We start from the raw sequence: 23,357 nt of genomic DNA on the forward strand, positions 1-23,357 counted from the left end.
TGTCAAACTGGGGTAGTGCCAAAGTCAGTTCCATCAGTGAAATAGCTGACTGGAGAAAAAGACCATGAGGCATACCTGGTAGACGTCAGTTAGTATGCTCAGCTGGAAATTTGGGGCCAGTGTGACTGGCCTAGAATCCTCTCACACAGTTTACTAGACACCTTTTAAAGCTCTTTATGAATATGGAAGGAACTGAGCACAGAACTATGAAAAAGTAAAAATACACTGTTAGCCCAAGCTGGTGTTATCACAGAGAAGCAAACTGAAACATTTCATAACTCGATATTTTCAACCAAAATTGTAGGGTCTCACTTACAAGATGTATGTACTTAAACTGTGTTTAGAGTCAGAGGATGAACATACATAAAGTAAAATTATGACATTCCCTCTCTCTGGAAGAAGTCAGACATTGTCTCTCTGCACAAAGGAGGAAATTCAGCAGAGATTAATAACTTTAGACCTATAGCAATGTTATGCTCTCTTGCCAAAATACGTGAGAAAAATTATTCAGAAATGATTATTAGACTATGTCCTGCTGGAAGAACTCCTATCCCCGACACAACATGGCTTCCATCCTTCCCATGGTACTAGCACTGCCCTTCTAACCTATATAGATACTGTCAATAAAACTAGAGATAACGACCAATTAGCCTGTTCCCTATTTCTAGACTTGTCTAAAGCCTTCAACACAGCTTGTTACAGCAAACTTTTACTTCAAATACCTTCACTGTTATCTGTCTCAACCCACCCTTCTGTGCTTCAAAAGCTACCTATCCAGTAGGTATCAGTCAGTAAAATGGCACTCCACACTCTCTCCTTACCTCTCAGTCACCACCAGTGTACCACAAGGCTCTATCCTTGGCCCCCTCCTCTTTAACATTTTCGCCAACATCCTCTATACTTCCACACAGCAGGCCACCCTAATACAATACGCAGATGATTCCACTCTCATTTGGACATCTGACAACATGGTACACCTCAAGGAAATTACTCAGGAAGTTTTAACAATCACTGAAACATGACTTCGACTCACAACTCAAGCTCAACCCAAAAAGACCAAACTACTACTTTTCCCCCAAATCCTTCTCTCATGAAAAAAAATTAAAGTTTTCTTTCTTGATAATACAACCATTGAATTCCCTTCTCATATCAAATTATTAGGAGTGATAGTGGATGATAAGCTTACATTTGACCTGCATATACAAAATTGCATAAGAAAAACTCATCAAAATCTAGGGATGCTTTACAGAGCCCAAAACTTTCTCACCAACACAACTAAAACTACACTTGCCACTACTTATCTCTTCCCTGCACTTCTTTATGGTGCTCCTATCCTTAGTAACCTCCAGGCTTCACAAAAATTAAAATTTGTGCAATACAATTACGAAGTTGCTAAATTTGCAGCAAATGCCCCTTTCAGAAGCCACCACCGTATAGCATTAAAAAGCCTAAATTGGTTAGAACTGCCTCATCAACTCACATATACACAGCTTCTTACCACCTATAAATGTATCCAGCATCCATTTGCCTGTCCAGCACTGCAAACATTTTGCACAGCTATGCTCTCAGTCGGTCATTGTGATCCAGTGACCAAAAACTCCTGCCTGTCTACAAACCTATCAAATCTGCTGGGTATTGCCTGTACTTGTACAAGGTTGCTAAGTCCTGGAACTCCTTACCAGTATCCATCAGGTTAATACCCTCCCTCCCTCCCATCTTACTCTGAAAGACGTCCTCGCTAAAATCTGGCTTCATGCTTGCTCAGATGTGAACAAGTACCTTTCATTTGTGATACCTCCTTAGCCTCTCTTCTTCACTTACTTCCTTACGTATATCAGATTCTCTTTCCTGCCTTTCTGTCTAATTATACCATAAGCCTTTATTCCCCTCATTTCATATTGCAATTCCTGTTTGTATTAGACTAACTTACCTTTAATTTCTCTATAACCTGTCTAAAATTGTTATAAATATTAAATGATTGTCATATAACCTGTATCGATTCTCAACCATTTTTTTATGCTATCACTAATTTGTTATAATTATTTCGACTACAGATGTTTTTGTTTTATTTTTGAAGATTGATTGTAAAATGATTGTTCTCCCTGGCCCCAGCTGAAAATGAGCTTCTACCTATTTAGACTTTCCTGATAATCAAATGTCAATCAATCAATAATGTTAGCCATTGATAAATGTAAAAGGGGTTTGCATACTTCTTTACAAAAGTGGATGCTTAAAACTGAACCTAAGGATGCCGAAAATATTATTGTACTGGTTGAAAGATTTATATTTATTTACATTTTGTTGAATTAATTAATCCTGATGAGCCAGGCCCATTTTCAGAAAGGACACAGAAATTTTATTGTGAAATAATATGCCTGCTGAAAGACTGAATTAGTATTTTTGATTGGCTATCAAATTGTTCTGCGTCCAGTGTTTTAAACAATGCCAGACAATTGTTGCAGTTTTACCATAAAGCCCTTTCGAAGAGTTCACTGACATCTATCACGTATGACCGGAAGTCTATCCAGCAGAAATATAATCTGTGCTAATAATAAAAAACCTTAAGTGCTTTCTAAGAAGTCTGTATGCAGTAAGCAATAGCATCACTTACAATTCAATGCTGCCACCTTGTGGTTCTGTGCTGTAACTAGATGCTTTCTACTTGACAGTTTATTATCAAAGAGAACCATTTGCTGGATTGAACAGAAAATTATTAGCAGTTGGATGATTACAATATTTTGAAAACCTCCATCCAGATTATGTCTTTACATAATGTCAAGTCCTAACAATAGCAACTTGCATATAACAAAATTAAGGAGTAATTTAATTTGTGCATATCTGAATTAGTTCAGCAAATTTAGGCCTAAACTGTTACAGTGCCACAATATATCAGCTGTGCACATTTCTGTAAGAGAGTCACATGACTGCTGAAGAACTGCAGACTTTGGGTCAGAGCTGGGGTGCAGAGGGATGAAGCCCTAACTACTAACCACATGACCTGGTGTAGTTCGAGGCATGGGTGCTGAAGGAGCCAGTGAGAGAAGGCTGAACTCAATGGCTGATGCTGGCTTGCTTAGCCTGGGAAGAGGGAGGTAGTGTGGCTTGTGGTTATGCTGACTCTTGTGGTAAAACAGCAGTGCAGCCCACCACATATGCACTGGGGATGTGTAATTGGTTATGCCAACCTGTCTGTGATAGTCATGTGTGTGTGTGTATATGTGGGGGGGGGGGGGGGTGCACCTCCCTGTGAGGGGAAAGGATAGCGTGCTCCCATACAGGGAAGTGTTCATATCAGTTTCCTGGAAATAGGACAGTGACCGTCACTAGCAAAAATAGCCTGTGATGATTGCCTGGATGATAGTTACCTGCAATTAGCTCTTGCCCCAAGGTGTAACAAATGAGCTGATTGCTTGCAGAAGGTCTGATGGCTGGCAGACAGCAGGGATAAAATCATAATAAAAAGAAGAGCTAATATGTCTGTGAACCACTCAGTCTGCACCACTGCAGCAAGATATAAGTCAGTTCAGAACCTGGTGAGCAAGTGACTTGGCTGCTGAATTTCCTGTTTATTCAAAGTAGTCAGCAGCATATCTCTCAACCTCTTAGTGCAAGACATATGGACAAAGCCTGACATAATGGGGGGACAAAGCCCCAAAAATAGGGACAGATTTTAAATGTCACTCATTAAATTAGAAAGTTGCCAGACTAACAGATCTGTCTTAGCATGCATTTTTCTGAAGGCTAGGAACTCTGAAACTCAAATGCATGCCATTGTTTAGTGACTTAAATCCTCAGATTACCTCAGAGGTTTGCCAGGAATCCACAGATTTTATGAGGAACAGACCAAAAATATGAGGCAAAAATGTGGACATTGTGTGAAAATCTGGACAGCTGAGAGGTAAGGTAAGCGGGCAGTGTCCAGGTTTTAGCGTTAGTGTACGGGCAGTAAGGAATGGGAGGCTCATGCTCTAACATAAGTGTTCTGTTTAGAAGCAATGAAGATTTTCTTAAGAATTGTTATGAAAGACGTTTGCATATGCACTTCTTTCATTTTCCAGTGGACTGAAAATAAAAATTGTGTTTCCATGAGGCAACCGTTCAGAGTTTTTCGGCTTATAAGATATTGCTTTAAGTTTCTATTTTAATAGTTGGCAGCCTGGTAGAAGCAGGTTTTGCCTTAAGCATGATGAACAAAATACACGTTTCTAAGCCTTCCAAATCCCACTGTAGCTTCTAGCATGAAATAGCAGTGAGATACTCTGTAGTTCACCCTATTACCTCTAACACCACCCAATTCCACAAAACTGAAATCATCATATCTACTCTAAACTAAATCAGCACAAAACCTTGTGTATAATAGGTGCTTATATCCCACCTGGAAATAATTATAGCATAGCAGAAGCTCTCTTCTGCTGCATAGCCAACCCCCCCCCCCCCCAAAAAAAAGTTTATTATTAGGTTACTCCAATACTGACTGGCTCTCTGCCTGCACTAACAACCCAACCTATACTATAAATCTATATGGGCTAGCACAACTGCTCATCACTCCCACTGACTTCAACAATAAAAATAACAAGTGTACCACAATAGAATGGATAGTCACTTCTGTGCCAGGTAAAATCTCTTAAATCTGGAGTCCCTCAGACTCTTTGTGACCATCTATCTATATTCGCCATAAGAAAGCAAACCAAAATCTAGAAACAGCACCTCTTTAACGTGATTGCAGCTTCTCAAATTTCTACAAAGACAATCATCTCATATCTAAAACAGTATAACTGGACTAACTTAAAACACCTACCACTCAGGGAGTCAAGATGGCAGCTGACCTGTAAATACCATTTTCACACAGCTCAGTAGTTTTAACCTAAGCCGATACAGTAATGTTTGCGTTGGAAGTTATTTGACTATAAAATCCAAACTATAAGTCTGCCTTAACAACATGTTTCCTTCAATAAAACCACTCTGAAGGAAGTTTAAAATGAGGATTGTACTTTATTTAACTTCAAGTAGTGACTTGGTCTGCAAAGTACCATGTTTGGTCCTTAGATCTACAGAAATGAAAAATACAAATGGATGCAAAACATTGGTCATTATAACTTCCCAACGACTAAAACCATTTGGTTTAAGCAGAAGAAGTTATTCCGATTTAAGTTACTAAATATTGTGTGAGCATAATATCTATGACAGCAGAGCAAGAACAAATGGAGTTGCAGACCAACAAATCAACAATTTCCACGCTTGAAAAGTAATCTACAACCAAACGTGCCAGAACTGCTAAACAGCAAAAAGAAAAAAGACCTTTCACTAAATCCAAACCAGATGAAGTTTTTGCTCTTGAGGATCTAAAAGAATCACTTCAACCTCTCCAAGAGGCAATCCAAGAGCTTACAGAACAAGTAAAGGATAAACCTAATAGCCAGTAGATTGCATATAAGAGTCAAAAGTAATGGAAAATGAAGTTAAAATTGAAAATCTTTGAAAAAATCTGTCAATCTAATACTTAAGACATTCAGGATATCCAAAACAAGTTATTGGATTTAGAAGCAAGGAGCAGATGAAATAATATAGTTGTCCAAAGTTTGTCTGAGAAATATGAGCAAGTTAATCTGTTGGACACACTGCAACAAATATCTGGAGATCTTATAACTAACCAAACAGTAGCTAATCGAATCATTATTGAAAGAGCGCTCGTCATGTAGTACGGACAGCTTCCTTAACGGACAGACTACAACAAAATTATGTGAAATTACTAAATTGCCAAGACGTACATATGATTTTGGCTGAAGCAAAAAAAACAAAAAACAAAATGATAATAATAGTTTAATTTAGAACAACAATAAAATAACATTTGCGCAGGATTTACTTCTTCATATCCGACACAAATGTCGGAAAATGTCGCCCTTCTGTTCATGTCTAATTTCCAAGAAAATAAAGTTTCAAATGAAGTATCCAGTGACCTTGATTTTCAACATAATGGTAACAAATACACTCTTAACTAATCTAAAGAAGCTAAGCAGATATTCAATAACATTTTTAATCATTCCCTGACTTGAAAAAAAAATTAAATGTCTGAGTTTTTTTTATCCACTTTGTGTTCCAGCAGATAAATGCCATTTTGTTTAGTTCAGTAACTTTCAAATTGTTTTGGGAGAAAATATTAGATGGGTTTAATTGATATATATTCTGGTGACAGCTTCAGTTTGCACTTAAGAATCTTTGGATAGTATCGGCTATTTGTTTTTCCACTGTGGCAAGGTGATTTTATAATGTTTATAAGCCTGACATTAAAGAGAATATTAAACAGCTGGCAAAAAGGAAAAAAATGCGTAATTAGAATACAAAAAGTGAATCTGAATGAGTGAACACTGGCTTTTGTGTTAGTTTAACTATGGTCTGTGCATAGAAAATGTTTTTATGATTGGAAGTTGGTTGTTCGATTTCCATTACTAGTGTAGTCTCTGAAATCCCTATGTCTGTGTATAGTTACATGTACAAATGATTGAGCATGAGCTGCCTGTTAAATCCGGTGGATTTCTTTGAAAATGTGAACCCTTCACAGTATGATCTGGTCCTTGTAGGTCATTATGAAGTAAGTTTAAATATGATGATGAGCTGTCTGCTCTCAAGAAAAGTACTGCATTTGGGAAATCCAAAATATTTAAAAAAATCTACAAATAAATGGAATCATTTTGCAAAATACAATAGACCTTTACTGACAATGTTTGCTATTCTTCAATTAATGTGCTTGGATTGGCAGATTTGATTTGAATGTTCACTTAATGAGCTGTTACTTGCATCTCTGTTGGGTTTGATGCTCTGCAGCCTCCCACAGATTGAAGTCTGAACATTTAGATAAAGTTTTGGATGAACAATGATTATTTTTTCTTCTGCTTGCATGTGAGCACAGAGTCACACATGGCCCATTTCTCTTGTAGTTGAACAGAATGATCAGTTCTTTTTCCCATGGAGGGGACTTTGGAAATTAGTCATTTTAAGGTGTTTGAGCAGTGGGCTGAATGTTTGAATCAGTTCCATTAACCACGCAGAGATGGACTTAAAATCTACGACTAACATAAAGGGACTTATAATGCTTTTGTCAAAATCCCTGGTGGTCTTGTGCTTGTATGGGGTTATATTTTCCACTTGCATTTGTATGGAAATTAATATTATATTGTAATCTTTGTCTGCAGAACAGTCATCTGATTAGGTTTTGTCTAGCCCTTATTGATCACCAAGATATGAAACTAGCATAAATATGCAAGAAGTAAATAAGGGCATTATTGTATAAATTTGTGTAAAATTTTATTCTGTTCATGGAAAATGTTGATTCTATACATACACAGTTTGATGTATATCATCATTAGAAGTTAAGAAGCATAAGTCTGGATATAGGATCTTAGGATCATAGGAGATTACTAGGCTATTGGCCTGGAGGTCAGTTTAAGCCTAGCTGTTTCATCCCAATGTTATATCATAAAAATGCTAGTCAGTACCCAAGATTGCATTTAATGGTGACTGCCCATGTCCAGGAGGGTTGTGAATTCAATCCCCAGTAAGAATTTATGGTGCACCATCCACTCATCCAGATTTCTCTTGAACAGTGTCATAGAAATGCTCTGTTTCACATGAATGGGTAGACTGTTCCAAAGACATGGCAGTCATGGGGTGATAAATCTGTCCCTCCAGCATGTCCTATTTAAGTCACAGGCCATGTTTAGGTCCCTGGAATGGGTAGCCCTAGTTCCGTGTTATGTAGATATGCAGCAAGTTCATTAGGTTTGGGCCTTGCATTGCTCTGTAGGCCAGGCATAAGTCTCCCCTCCTACGATATGGAGTATAATGACAAGGACTTTAGTCAGTCTGTGTAAGGCACATGCTGATGCCCCTTGCTCTTCTTTGTTAGAAACCTCTGAGGTCTCTTTAATTGCTGCAGGTGCTTAATATGGTACATACCAAACTGGGCATTATACTCGATTATAGGCCAGATAAGTGCCGTGTATAAATGGGTTATAACCTCTTTTGCTCTCGAGGTGATGCTTTCCTTACTACAGTAGACACTTGGTGGTTGAAGTTAAGGTCGCAGTCAACTTGTGATCCCAGGTCCCTTACCACTTCATTGTTATGGTATTGTTGTTGATATGATAGTGTGAGGGAGCATTGTTTGTGCCAAACGGAATGATGATGCATTTCTCTGTATTCAGTTTGAGACCATGACTAATACACCAGTCGTTGGTCTGTGTGAGACCCCCCTGGAGTATAGTGACATAATTTGGGGATTCATTGAGTGCACCTAGTTTTCAGTCATCTGCAAGCTTGGTCAGCCACAACCCCTTAGTTTTGACCTGAGCTTCTGAGAAGTATATAACCCCCGTGGCACCCCACTGGTAACAGGTCTGTTAGTTGATGTGGAGTCACCCACTTTGATAGTGCGTGTCTGGTTTGTGAGCCAGTTGGCAACCCATCTTACAACAAAGGGGTTTACATTCAGTTTGCTAAGTTTATCGGTAATGCTTGAATGTCAGATTGTGTAGAAAGCCTTTGCCAGGTCAAGGCATGTTGCATTCAGACATTTGCCCTCATCAATGGCCCTGTTCACATTTTCAAAGAAATCCACCAGATTTTTCAGGCAGGATCTACCCTTCACAAAACCATATCGGGTATGATCCAGGGTTTAGAGGTCACCTGTGTGTTTATTTATGAGGTCCATAATGATATATCCATGGTCTTACAGATGAGGCTCGTCAGGCTTATGAGTCTGTAATTCCCAGGTCTGTTGTTAGGCCAATTTTGTGTGTGTGTGGGGGGGTAACTGTTGCTGATGTTCTTTGTGTTTCACTGTTGCAGTCATTGCATTTGGGTTATCCCTGCCAGGGTAGCCCTTGGCCGGCCTGAATACCAGAGACTTAGTATTTCTGCATCAGTTGCTGTCGCTTGAGGAGTGACATCAGGTCATCAGTGGTATAAAGGAAGGCATCCTCTGCCATTACATCAGTCTTTCTTGCTGTAGAGCCCAAAGTAGAAGCAGTTCACATGAGTGCCAGTTGGCTGCTACCTGAGTTTCATTTCTGAATTGAAGTTGAAGTCTTCGAAGGCTAAGTACCCCATTAGGGACCCTTTTTTCTTGCACTAACCAATGTCAGAAAAAGTTAATAATTGTCTCACCTGTGGAAAGCAAATACCACACTGGGACTTCCACTCTTACTGCGTCACTTGTCTAGGCCCAGACCACGATGTCTCGTTGTCGCTTCTGTGCTTTGTTTAACACCGGAACTATTAGATGTTGGGCCCTTATTGTAGCCAGATATTTCTGTTTACAGTCCTCGAATTCTGATATGGCTTTGGTAAGCCATCTGACAGCAGATCTTCTAAAAAAATGTAAAGATAAAGACAGAGACAGACCACACAGGACCAAACCTTTTGCTTCCGTTTAGTTGGTCGTCAGTCCTCCAGAACTCAGTGAGCTGCTTTCACAGCCTCTGATTCCCGCTTCAGTTAATTCACAGGCCACTACCGAGACCCTTTCAGCGTCTGGTATGCCACAGAACTCTTCTTTGTCTAAGGATCCTGCGGTCATCTCTACCTTGGATGGGTCTGGAGCCGCTGTACAGGCACCATCTTCTGAGGAAGTCCTTCGCAACACCGAATCTCGACATAAACCGATGCCTTCTTTCATGGCTACTGTTCTTTCAAAAAAACAACCAAGTCCCTTAGGCCCAGGGGTCGAACCACACCCAAGAAACCAATTACCCATTCTCAGATGCCTGCTCCCTTGCCTCAGTCTCAAATGCGTAAAATGGCAGAAGACATTATCATGCTGATTAGGAGAAGCCAATCCACTCCCTCAGAAAGGAAAATAGATCTGTCTCTAGTAGTTTTATCTGAACAAGAGTCAGATGAATCCGGTGCATCTGAAAATGAAGACATGCAGTCCCTCTCCACATATGAGGATTCTGATGCAGAGGAATTCATTCCTTCAGCTTATCCCCAGGAGCATTTTTCCTTTGGGGAAACCCTGCATACCTTAAGGGAGCATTTCGAATGGGAGAGTCAACACTACCCACAGTCTACAAAGAGACACCGAGAGTTCCTTGACCTTCCACAACACAGGCCCTTAGCCATCACCCCAGTCCTAGATGTGGTGGATAATGTCTTCCTTGAATCCAGCTTGTCTCCAGACTTCCTCCCTCCTGCTCCCAGGAAACCAGACAGGTACTACAGAGTCCCTGACTCACACAAATATCTTTTCAAAAATCCAACATCTGACCCTGAGGTCATTACTCAAGGGTCTAAAGAGATTAAAGCAACCTCAGCTAAGAATCCCACCCCCTCGGACAGGGATTCCTGAGCACTGGACAGATGGGGTAAAAAATATACACTTCAGCTACTCTTGCTATCAGGGCACTAAATTGTCAGTTCCATATGCTTAAGTATCAGCAACATACCTTGGAACTCCTTAAACAAAAAGATTCTTCCTTTCCTTTCCTGCATGGGCAGAATCTAAAGATTTACAGGACTTAATGCAGTCTGCTGGTCAAGTAACTAAACACACTTTGCACTGTGGTTTTGGCACCCTAGAAGCTTCTTGCAGGGCAGCAGTCGCTAGATCTGTCATTACAAGACATGCATGGCTTAAGGAACAACCCCTGCCAGACCATGTCAAATCAAAATTGTTGGATGCACCCTTGCACAAAGATAACTTATTTGGCACTAAAGCAGAAGAGGTCTTAAAAAAGATGGAAGAAAAAGCAAAATCTATGCAGACTGTTAAATATTTCTTACAGGTCCAGCCCCCTAGGTTCAGCAGGCATTTTCCCTCCAAGCACTGATGCTTTCCTGCTCCGAGTAGACAGGGCCAGCCTAGGCCCCATGGAAACAGACCCCCCAGACAGCAGCTACAGGGGTTGCAGAGATCTAAGCAGCGGACTACCTCCACTTCAAAACCAGGGAGTTCTAAGCCACCCCCTTATGGTAAGAATTCACAATGACTCGCCCCTTACCAACTTCACCTCTGCCCACCTTCCCATACCTCTAGGAGGAAAACTCTCCTTTCACTCAAGCACCTGGGCCGCCATTACCAAGGACCAATGGGTTCTGAACGTTGTGTCTCAGAGGTACAAATTCTCCTTCCAGAACCTTCAAACTCCAAAAGGGTTCCCAGATCTACCACCAAATCAGTGGGTATAGGCTCAAAAGCAAATCCATTCCCTGATGTCCTTGCAGGCAGTAGAGCACGTTCCTTCAGAGCAGATAGGCCAAGGCTTCTACTCCAGACCTTTTCTGGTGCCCAGAAAAGAGGGCACCTAGCACCCTGTCCTTAATCTATCCATTCTAAACACCTTTCTGGTGATCCCAAAATTCAAAATACTCACCCTCAAGCAGCTGCTACCCATGTTCTCCAAGGACGCCTAGCTAGCTACCCTGGACCTAAAAGAGGCCCACCTCCACATTCCTATCAGGGAGTCCTGCAGAAAATATTGCCGCTTCAGGGCATGATCTCAACACTTTCAGTTCTCTGCACTTCCCTTTGGCTTATCTACTGCTCCCAGAGTTTTCACAAAATGCTTGGCTACGGCCATTGCCTTTTGCAGACAAAGAGATATTCAAATTTACCCCTACTTAGACGACTGCCTTATTCAGGCAGACAGCCAGGAAAAGCTGCTCAGAGACCTGGCCTTTGTAAATGACCTACTAACCTCCCTAGATTTCACAATCAACGAAAAGAAATCCAAACAGGTACCCACCTAAAGGATAATCTTCCTGGGAGCAAGTCTGGACACAGCATTCCAGATGGCATGCCTTACACCAGAGAAACAAATTTTCCTGTAAGCTTGCTTCTCTCAACTGGCCAGCAGGCCAAATCCTGCAAGCCCTGGGGTTCATGGGCTCTTGCATACTCCTCATTCAATATGCTAGACTGCATATGAGGAAACTTCAGTGGTACCTAAAGAGCCTTTGGTGTCAACACTCTCAAGATTTGGAAACTCTTCTACTTATTATTCCTTGCCTGAGGAAGGAATTTCTTTTGTGGGCAACAGCCTGCTCCCACAACAAGGGACTGCCCTTCTCCCTATACCCCACCACCCATACCCTCACCACAGATGCATCAGACTATGCTTTGGGTGCACACCTGGATGGCAGGTGCATACAGGGCCAATGGAACTCTCAGCAACTCCCCCTGCATATCAGTCAAAAAGAGATGATAGCTGTGCAGCAGGCCTCGATAGCTTTCAAACCCCTTCTATCTCCAGGGGTTCTCCTGATCAAAACAGGCAACACCACTGTGATGTGGTACATCAACAAGCAGGGACGGACTCAGTCCTACCCGTTGTGCAGGCTGGCCATGACCCTTTGGTTCACAGCCTCTTCCATGCAAATACATCTGTTAGCACAATACCTGCCAGGCTCTGTCAACTCCCTGGCAGGCCAAGTAAGCAGAAAACTCTTGGACCCACATGAGTGGCAGCTCAACAGAAACACCTTCTTCCTAATAACTCAGTAATGGGGGACCCTGGTGGTCGACCTCTTTGCCTCCTACACCAACCATCAGCTCAGCAAATTCTGCACCAGAGAGCATCACTGCATGGCTTGGAAAGTGGATGCCCTGTCCTTCCCCTGGGTAAACCTCTCAGTCTATGCCTTTCTTCCCCTACCTCTCATTCCCAGGGTGCTGCTCAAAATAAGGGAGAAAAAAACAAGGACCATTCTCATAGCTCCAGACTGGCCCAGCCAGCACTGGTACACCTTGCTGTGCAGCCTGTCCCGCTGCCTTCATGGAATCTTCCTCAGATTCCAAATCTCCTAATCCAGAGGGAAGGGGAATTCATGCATCCCCAATTGCAGACACTCATTTTGGCAGCTTAGCTTATACCCTAACCCCTGACCAATCTGCCATCCTCAGTAAACAGGTTCTGGATGTTATCCGAGAGGCCAGATGCCCTAGCACCAGAAAGTCTTATGCAGATAAATGGAAGAGGTTCTGCACCTGGATCCAGGCCAAGGGGGCCAATACATCACAGCCCTCCATCCCTATCATCCTGGAATACTTAGCTGACTTACTACACAGTGGTCTCTCTTTCTCCTATATAAAAATTCACACCTCTGCTATTTCTGCTCATTTTCCCTCTGAGCAGCCTCTTTTTACACACCCTCTGATTAAACAGTTCCTCAGAGGGGCTAGCAACTTGAGTCCCCCCAGAAGGGCACCAACACCAGCTTGCGACCTTAACTTTGTCTTGGAAAAGCTCACCCTGCCCCCTTTCAAACCAGCTTCTTCTGCAGAGCTATAATTTCTCTTCTGGCAGACAGCCTTCCTCCTGGCCATCATTTCAGCCAGAAGAGTCTCTGAGCTGCAAGCTCTCATGGCTGTGGAACCCTTCATCACCTTCCATGCAGACAGGGTATCCCCTCAGATCTAATCCATCCTTCATGCCCAAGGTGGTGTCCAGTGTGGCTCTCAACCAATCCATCCATTTACACGACTTCTTTCCTAACCCACAAAACAAGGGGGGAAAGGATTCTGCACTCTGTAGATGTGCACAGACAGCTCAGATACTATCTGGACAGGACTAAACCCTTCAGAAAGTCTGATCAATTGCTGGTTAGCTTTGCTTCAGGGGCAGAAGGCAAAGCCATCTCCAAGCAAACAATTTTCAAATGAATAGCACACTACATCCATTTCTGCTAAAACAGCATGGCAAGCCTCCCCCCAAGGGGGAAAGGACAAACTCCACCAGAGCAGCCTCCACCTCTGCAGCTTTCCTCAGAGGAGTCCTCACCAGGGACATCCTGGAGGCTGCCACCTGGACATCTATTCACACTTTTACCAAGCATTACCACATGCCTCTCTTCTCCATATCCAGGGCAGGGTTTGCCACTGCAGTCTTGCAGGGCATGCTAACCAGCCCCTAGCTACCTGAACTGCCTCCACCCATTTCCTCAGCTTTGGGAATCCACCCAAATGTGATGAGTGCAACAGTGAAACACGAAGAATATAGTACAGTTGTGTACACCTACATAAATGTAGATGTTGGAGTGTGTTCACTGTTGCAGTCCTGGTTTCCCCCCTCCATCCCCCTTTATTCTAGTCCTCCTTTTATTACTGTTCTTCCTTGCTGTTCTCCTTTCCTTACTCGGGACATATTGGTATTTATTTTACACTTGTACTACAACAGTGAAACACGAAGAACATAGTACAGTTGTGTACATGTACATAAATGTAGATGTTGGAGTGTGGTCACTGTTGCAGTCCTGGTTTCCCCCCCTCCATCCCCCTTTATTCTCGTTCTCCTTTTATTACTGTTCTTCCTTGCTGTTCTCCTTTCCTTACACGGGACATATTGGTATTTATTTTACACTTGTACTACAACAGTGAAACACGAAGAACATAGTACAGTTGTGTACACGTACCATAAATGTAGATGTTGGAGTGTGTTCACTGTTGCAGTCCTGGTTTCCCCCCCTCCATCCCCCTTTATTCTCGTTCTCCTTTTATTACTGTTCTTCCTTGCTGTTCTCCTTTCCTTACACGGGACATATTGGTATTTATTTTACACTTGTACTGCAACAGTGAAACACGAAGAACATAGTACAGTTGTGTACACTTACATAAATGTAGATGTTGGAGTGTGGTCACTGTTGCAGTCCTGGTTTCCCCCCCTCCATCCCCCTTTATTCTCTTTCTCCTTTTATTACTGTTCTTCCTTGTTGTTCTCCTTTCCTTACTCGGGACATATTGGTATTTATTTTACACTTGTACTACAACAGTGAAACACTATGAACATAGTACAGTTGTGTACACATACATAAATGTAGATGTTGGAGTGTGGTCACTGTTGCAGTCCTGGTTTCCCCCCCTCCATCCCCCTTTATTCTCGTTCTCCTTTTATTACTGTTCTTCCTTGCTGTTCTCCTTTCCTTACACGGGACATATTGGTATTTATTTTACACTTGTACTGCAACAGTGAAACACGAAGAACATAGTACAGTTGTGTACACGTACATAAATGTAGATGTTGGAGTGTGGTCACTGTTGCAGTCCTGGTTTCCCCCCCATCCCCTTTATTCTCGTTCTCCTTTTATTACTGTTCTTCCTTGCTGTTCTCCTTTCCTTACACGGGACATATTGGTATTTATTTTACACTTGTACTGCAACAGTGAAACACTATGAACATAGTACAGTTGTGTACACTTACATAAATGTAGATGTTGGAGTGTGTTCACTGTTGCAGTCCTGGTTTCCCCCCCTCCATCCCCCTTTATTCTCGTTCTCCTTTTATTACTGTTCTCCTTTCCTTACTCGGGACATATTGGTATTTATTTTACACTTGTACTGCAACAGTGAAACACTATGAACATAGTACATTTGTGTACACATACCATAAATGTAGATGTTGGAGTGTGTTCACTGTTGCAGTCCTGGTTTCCCCCTCCATCCCCCTTTATTCCCTTTCTCCTTTTATTACTGTTCTTCCTTGCTGTTCTCCTTTCCTTACTCGGGACATATTGGTATTTATTTTACACTTGTACTGCAACAGTGAAACACTATGAACATAGTACAGTTGTGTACACGTACCATAAATGTAGATGTTGGAGTGTGGTCACTGTTGCAGTCCTGGTTTCCCCCCCCCATCCCCCTTTATTCTCTTTCTCCTTTTATTACTGTTCTTCCTTGCTGTTCTCCTTTCCTTACTCGGGACATATTGGTATTTATTTTACACTTGTACTGCAACAGTGAAACACTATGAACATAGTACAGTTGTGTACACGTACCATAAATGTAGATGTTGGAGTGTGGTCACTGTTGCAGTCCTGGTTTCCCCCCCTCCATCCCCCTTTATTCTCTTTCTCCTTTTATTACTGTTCTTCCTTGCTGTTCTCCTTTCCTTACACGGGACATATTGGTATTTATTTTACACTTGTACTGCAACAGTGAAACACTATGAACATAGTACAGTTGTGTACACGTACATAAATGTAGATGTTGGAGTGTGGTCACTGTTGCAGTCCTGGTTTCCCCCCCTCCATCCCCCTTTATTCTCTTTCTCCTTTTATTACTGTTCTTCCTTGCTGTTCTCCTTTCCTTACACGGGACATATTGGTATTTATTTTACACTTGTACTGCAACAGTGGAACACGTAGAACATAGTACAGTTGTGTACAATTACATTAATGTAATTGTTGGAGTGTGGTCACTGTTGCAGTCCTGGTTTCCCTCCCTCCATCCCCCTTTATTCTCGTTCTCCTTTTATTACTGTTCTTCCTTGCTGTTCTCCTTTCCTTACACGGGACATATTGGTATTTATTTTACACTTGTACTGCAACAGTGAAACACTATGAACATAGTACAGTTGTGTACATGTACATAAATATAGATGTTGGAGAGTGGTCACTCTTGCAGTCCTGGTTTCCCCCCTCCATCCCCCTTTATTCCCTTTCTCCTTTTATTACTGTTCTTCCTTGCTGTTCTCCTTTCCTTACTCGGGACATATTGGTATTTATTTTACACTTGTACTGCAACAGTGAAACACTATGAACATAGTACAGTTGTGTACACTTACATAAATGTAGATGTTGGAGTGTGGTCACTGTTGCAGTCCTGGTTTCCCCCCCTCCATCCCCCTTTATTCTCTTTCTCCTTTTATTACTGTTCTTCCTTGCTGTTCTCCTTTCCTTACTCGGGACATATTGGTATTTATTTTACACTTGTACTGCAACAGTGAAACACTATGAACATAGTACAGTTGTGTACACGTACCATAAATGTAGATGTTGGAGTGTGGTCACTGTTGCAGTCCTGGTTTCCCCCCCTCCATCCCCCTTTATTCTCTTTCTCCTTTTATTACTGTTCTTCCTTGCTGTTCTCCTTTCCTTACACGGGACATATTGGTATTTATTTTACACTTGTACTGCAACAGTGAAACACTATGAACATAGTACAGTTGTGTACACCTACCATAAATGTAGATGTTGGAGTGTGGTCACTGTTGCAGTCCTGGTTTCCCCCCCTCCATCCCCCTTTATTCTCGTTCTCCTTTTATTACTGTTCTTCCTTGCTGTTCTCCTTTCCTTACACGGGACATATTGGTATTTATTTTACACTTGTACTGCAACAGTGAAACACTATGAACATAGTACAGTTGTGTACACATACCATAAATGTAGATGTTGGAGTGTGTTCACTGTTGCAGTCCTGGTTTCCCCCCCTCCATCCCCCTTTATTCTCTTTCTCCTTTTATTACTGTTCTTCCTTGCTGTTCTCCTTTCCTTACTCGGGACATATTGGTATTTATTTTACACTTGTACTGCAACAGTGAAACACTATGAACATAGTACAGTTGTGTACACGTACCATAAATGTAGATGTTGGAGTGTGGTCACTGTTGCAGTCCTGGTTTCCCCCCCTCCATCCCCCTTTATTCTCGTTCTCCTTTTATTACTGTTCTTCCTTGCTGTTCTCCTTTCCTTACACGGGACATATTGGTATTTATTTTACACTTGTACTACAACAGTGAAACACTATGAACATAGTACAGTTGTGTACACGTACCATAAATGTAGATGTTGGAGTGTGGTCACTGTTGCAGTCCTCGCCCCCCCCTCCAACCCCTTTATTCTCTTTCTCCTTTTATTACTGTTCTTCCTTGCTGTTCTCCTTTCCTTACACGGGACATATTGGTATTTATTTTACACTTGTACTACAACAGTGAAACACTATGAACATAGTACAGTTGTGTACACGTACCATAAATGTAGATGTTGGAGTGTGGTCACTGTTGCAGTCCTGGTTTCCCCCCCTCCATCCCCCTTTATTCTCTTTCTCCTTTTATTACTGTTCTTCCTTGCTGTTCTCCTTTCCTTACTCAGGACATATTGGTATTTATTTTACACTTGTACTGCAACAGTGAAACACTATGAACATAGTACAGTTGTGTACACTTACATAAATGTAGATGTTGGAGTGTGGTCACTGTTGCAGTCCTGGTTTCCCCCCCTCCATCCCCCTTTATTCTCGTTCTCCTTTTATTACTGTTCTTCCTTGCTGTTCTCCTTTCCTTACACGGGACATATTGGTATTTATTTTACACTTGTACTGCAACAGTGAAACACTATGAACATAGTACAGTTGTGTACACTTACATAAATGTAGATGTTGGAGTGTGGTCACTGTTGCAGTCCTGGTTTCCCCCCCTCCAACCCCTTTATTCTCTTTCTCCTTTTATTACTGTTCTTCCTTGCTGTTCTCCTTTCCTTACACGGGACATATTGGTATTTATTTTACACTTGTACTGCAACAGTGAAACACGAAGAACATAGTACAGTTCTGTACATGCACCATAAATGTAGATGTTGGAGTGTGGTCACTGTTGCAGTCCTGGTTTCCCTCCATCCCCCTTTATTCCCTTTCTCCTTTTATTACTGTTCTTCCTTGCTGTTCTCCTTTCCTTACACGGGACATATTGGTATTTATTTTACACTTGTACTGCAACAGTGAAACATGGAGAACATAGTACAGTTGTGTACACGTACATAAATGTAGATGTTGGAGTGTGGTCACTGTTGCAGTCCTGGTTTCCCCCCCTCAATCCCCCTTTATTCCCTTCTCCTTTTATTACTGTTCTTCCTTGATGTTCTACTTTCCTTACTCAGGACATATTGGTATTTATTTTACACTTGTACTGCAACAGTGAAACACGATGAACATAGTACAGTCGTGTACACTTACATAAATGTAGATGTTGGAGTGTGTTTACTGTTGCAGTCCTGGTTTCCCCCCCTCCATCCCCCTTTATTCTCTTTCTCCTTTTATTACTGTTCTTCCTTGCTGTTCTCCTTTCCTTACACGGGACATATTGGTATTTATTTTACACTTGTACTGCAACAGTGAAACACGAAGAACATAGTACAGTTGTGTACACGTACCATAAATGTAGATGTTGGAGTGTGTTCACTGTTGCAGTCCTGGTTCCCCCCCCTCCATCCCCTTTTATTCTCTTTCTCCTTTTATTACTGTTCTTCCTTGCTGTTCTCCTTTCCTTACTCGGGACATATTGGTATTTATTTTACACTTGTACTACAACAGTGAAACACTATGAACATAGTACAGTTGTGTACACGTACCATAAATGTAGATGTTGGAGTGTGGTCACTGTTGCAGTCCTGGTTTCCCCCCTCCATCCCCCTTTATTCTCTTTCTCCTTTTATTACTGTTCTTCCTTGCTGTTCTCCTTTCCTTACACGGGACATATTGGTATTTATTTTACACTTGTACTACAACAGTGAAACACGAAGAACATAGTACAGTTGTGTACACGCACCATAAATGTAGATGTTGGAGTGTGGTCACTGTTGCAGTCCTGGTTTCCCCCCCTCCATCCCCCTTTATTCTCGTTCTCCTTTTATTACTGTTCTTCCTTGCTGTTCTCCTTTCCTTACACGGGACATATTGGTATTTATTTTACACTTGTACTGCAACAGTGAAACACGAAGAACATAGTACAGTTGTGTACACGCACCATAAATGTAGATGTTGGAGTGTGGTCACTGTTGCAGTCCTGGTTTCCCCCCCTCCATCCCCCTTTATTCTCGTTCTCCTTTTATTACTGTTCTTCCTTGCTGTTCTCCTTTCCTTACTCAGGACATATTGGTATTTATTTTACATTTGTACTGCAACAGTGAAACACTATGAACGTAGTACAGTTGTGTACACGTACCATAAATGTAGATGTTGGAGTGTGTTCACTGTTGCAGTCCTAGTTTCCCCCCCTCCATCCCGCTTATTCTCGTTCTCCTTTTATTACTGTTCTTCCTTGCTGTTCTCCTTTCCTTACACGGGACATATTGGTATTTATTTTACACTTGTACTACAACAGTGAAACACTATGAACATAGTACAGTTGTGTACATGTACATAAATGTAGATGTTGGAGTGTGTTCACTGTTGCAGTCCTGGTCCCCCCCCCCATCCCCCTTTATTCTCTTTCTCCTTTTATTACTGTTCTTCCTTGCTGTTCTCCTTTCCTTACTCGGGACATATTGGTATTTATTTTACACTTGTACTGCAACAGTGAAACACGAAGAACATAGTACAGTTGTGTACACGCACCATAAATGTAGATGTTGGAGTGTGGTCACTGTTGCAATCCTGGTTTCCCCCCCTCCATCCCCCTTTATTCTCTTTCTCCTTTTATTACTGTTCTTCCTTGCTGTTCTCCTTTCCTTACACGGGACATATTGGTATTTATTTTACACTTGTACTACAACAGTGAAACACTATGAACATAGTACAGTTGTGTACACTTGCATAAATGTAGATGTTGGAGTGTGGTCACTGTTGCAGTCCTGGTTTCCCCCCCTCCATCCCCCTTTATTCTCATTCTCCTTTTATTACTGTTCTTCCTTGCTGTTCTCCTTTCCTTACACAGGACATATTGGTATTTATTTTACACTTGTACTGCAACAGTGAAACACTATGAACATAGTACAGTTGTGTACACTTACATAAATGTAGATGTTGGAGTGTGGTCACTGTTGCAGTCCTGGTCCCCCCCCCATCCCCCTTTATTCCCTTTCTCCTTTTATTACTGTTCTTCCTTGCTGTTCTCCTTTCCTTACACGGGACATATTGGTATTTATTTTACACTTGTACTGCAACAGTGAAACATGAAGAACATAGTACAGTTGTGTACACGTACCATAAATGTAGATGTTGGAGTGTGGTCACTGTTGCAGTCCTGGTTTCCCTCCATCCCCCTTTATTCTCGTTCTCCTTTTATTACTGTTCTTCCTTGCTGTTCTCCTTTCCTTACACGGGACATATTGGTATTTATTTTACACTTGTACTGCAACAGTGAAACACTATGAACATAGTACAGTTGTGTACACCTACCATAAATGCAGATGTTGCAGTGTGTTCACTGTTGCAGTCCTGGTTTCCCCCCCTCCATCCCCATTTATTCTCGTTCTCCTTTTATTACTGTTCTTCCTTGCTGTTCTCCTTTCCTTACTCGGGACATATTGGTATTTATTTTACACTTGTACTGCAACAGTGAAACACTATGAACATAGTACAGTTGTGTACACATACCATAAATGTAGATGTTGGAGTGTGTTCACTGTTGCAGTCCTGGTTTCCCCCCCTCCATCCCCCTTTATTCTCTTTCTCCTTTTATTACTGTTCTTCCTTGCTGTTCTCCTTTCCTTACTCGGGACATATTGGTATTTATTTTACACTTGTACTGCAACAGTGAAACACTATGAACATAGTACAGTTGTGTACACGTACCATAAATGTAGATGTTGGAGTGTGGTCACTGTTGCAGTCCTGGTTCCCCCCCATCCCCCTTTATTCCCTTTCTCCTTTTATTACTGTTCTTCCTTGCTGTTCTCCTTTCCTTACTCGGGACATATTGGTATTTATTTTACACTTGTACTGCAACAGTGAAACACTATGAACATAGTACAGTTGTGTACACGTACATAAATGTAGATGTTGGAGTGTGGTCACTGTTGCAGTCCTGGTTTCCCCCCCTCAATCCCCCTTTATTCCCTTCTCCTTTTATTACTGTTCTTCCTTGATGTTCTACTTTCCTTACTCAGGACATATTGGTATTTATTTTACACTTGTACTGCAACAGTGAAACACGATGAACATAGTACAGTTGTGTGCACTTACATAAATGTAGATGTTGGAGTGTGGTCACTGTTGCAGTCCTGGTTTCCCCCCCTCCATCCCCCTTTATTCTCTTTCTCCTTTTATTACTGTTCTTCCTTGCTGTTCTCCTTTCCTTACACGGGACATATTGGTATTTATTTTACACTTGTACTGCAACAGTGAAACACTATGAACATAGTACAGTTGTGTACACGTACCATAAATGTAGATGTTGGAGTGTGGTCACTGTTGCAGTCCTGGTTTCCCCCCCTCCAACCCCTTTATTCTCTTTCTCCTTTTATTACTGTTCTTCCTTGCTGTTCTCCTTTCCTTACTCGGGACATATTGGTATTTATTTTACACTTGTACTACAACAGTGAAACACTATGAACATAGTACAGTTGTGTACACGCACCATAAATGTTGATGTTGGAGTGTGGTCACTGTTGCAGTCCTGGTTCCCCCCCCATCCCCCTTTATTCTCTTTCTCCTTTTATTACTGTTCTTCCTTGCTGTTCTCCTTTCCTTACACGGGACATATTGGTATTTATTTTACACTTGTACTGCAACAGTGAAACACGAAGAACATAGTACAGTTGTGTACACGTACCATAAATGTAGATGTTGGAGTGTGGTCACTGTTGCAGTCCTGGTTTCCCCCCCTCCATCCCCCTTTATTCTCGTTCTCCTTTTATTACTGTTCTTCCTTGCTGTTCTCCTTTCCTTACAGGGGACATATTGGTATTTATTTTACACTTGTACTGCAACAGTGAAACACTATGAACATAGTACAGTTGTGTACACGCACCATAAATGTAGATGTTAGAGTGTGGTCACTGTTGCAGTCCTAGTTTCCCCCCCTCCATCCCGCTTATTCTCGTTCTCCTTTTATTACTGTTCTTCCTTGCTGTTCTCCTTTCCTTACACGGGACATATTGGTATTTATTTTACACTTGTACTACAACAGTGAAACACTATGAACATAGTACAGTTGTGTACATGTACATAAATGTAGATGTTGGAGTGTGTTCACTGTTGCAGTCCTGGTTCCCCCCCCCCATCCCCCTTTATTCTCTTTCTCCTTTTATTACTGTTCTTCCTTGCTGTTCTCCTTTCCTTACTCGGGACATATTGGTATTTATTTTACACTTGTACTGCAACAGTGAAACACGAAGAACATAGTACAGTTGTGTACACGCACCATAAATGTAGATGTTGGAGTGTGGTCACTGTTGCAATCCTGGTTTCCCCCCCTCCATCCCCCTTTATTCTCTTTCTCCTTTTATTACTGTTCTTCCTTGCTGTTCTCCTTTCCTTACACGGGACATATTGGTATTTATTTTACACTTGTACTACAACAGTGAAACACTATGAACATAGTACAGTTGTGTACACATACATAAATGTAGATGTTGGAGTGTGGTCACTGTTGCAGTGCTGGTTTCCCCCCCTCCATCCCCCTTTATTCTCTTTCTCCTTTTATTACTGTTCTTCCTTGCTGTTCTCCTTTCCTTACACAGGACATATTGGTATTTATTTTACACTTGTACTGCAACAGTGAAACACTATGAACATAGTACAGTTGTGTACACTTACATAAATGCAGATGTTGGAGTGTGGTCACTGTTGCAGTCCTGGTTTCCCCCCATCCCCTTTATTCTCTTTCTCCTTTTATTACTGTTCTTCCTTGCTGTTCTCCTTTCCTTAC

Source organism: Protopterus annectens, chromosome 2.part1, assembly GCF_019279795.1.
Source record: "Protopterus annectens isolate FY-2018-M chromosome 2.part1, PAN1.0, whole genome shotgun sequence".
Classification (NCBI taxonomy): domain Eukaryota; kingdom Metazoa; phylum Chordata; order Ceratodontiformes; family Protopteridae; genus Protopterus; species Protopterus annectens.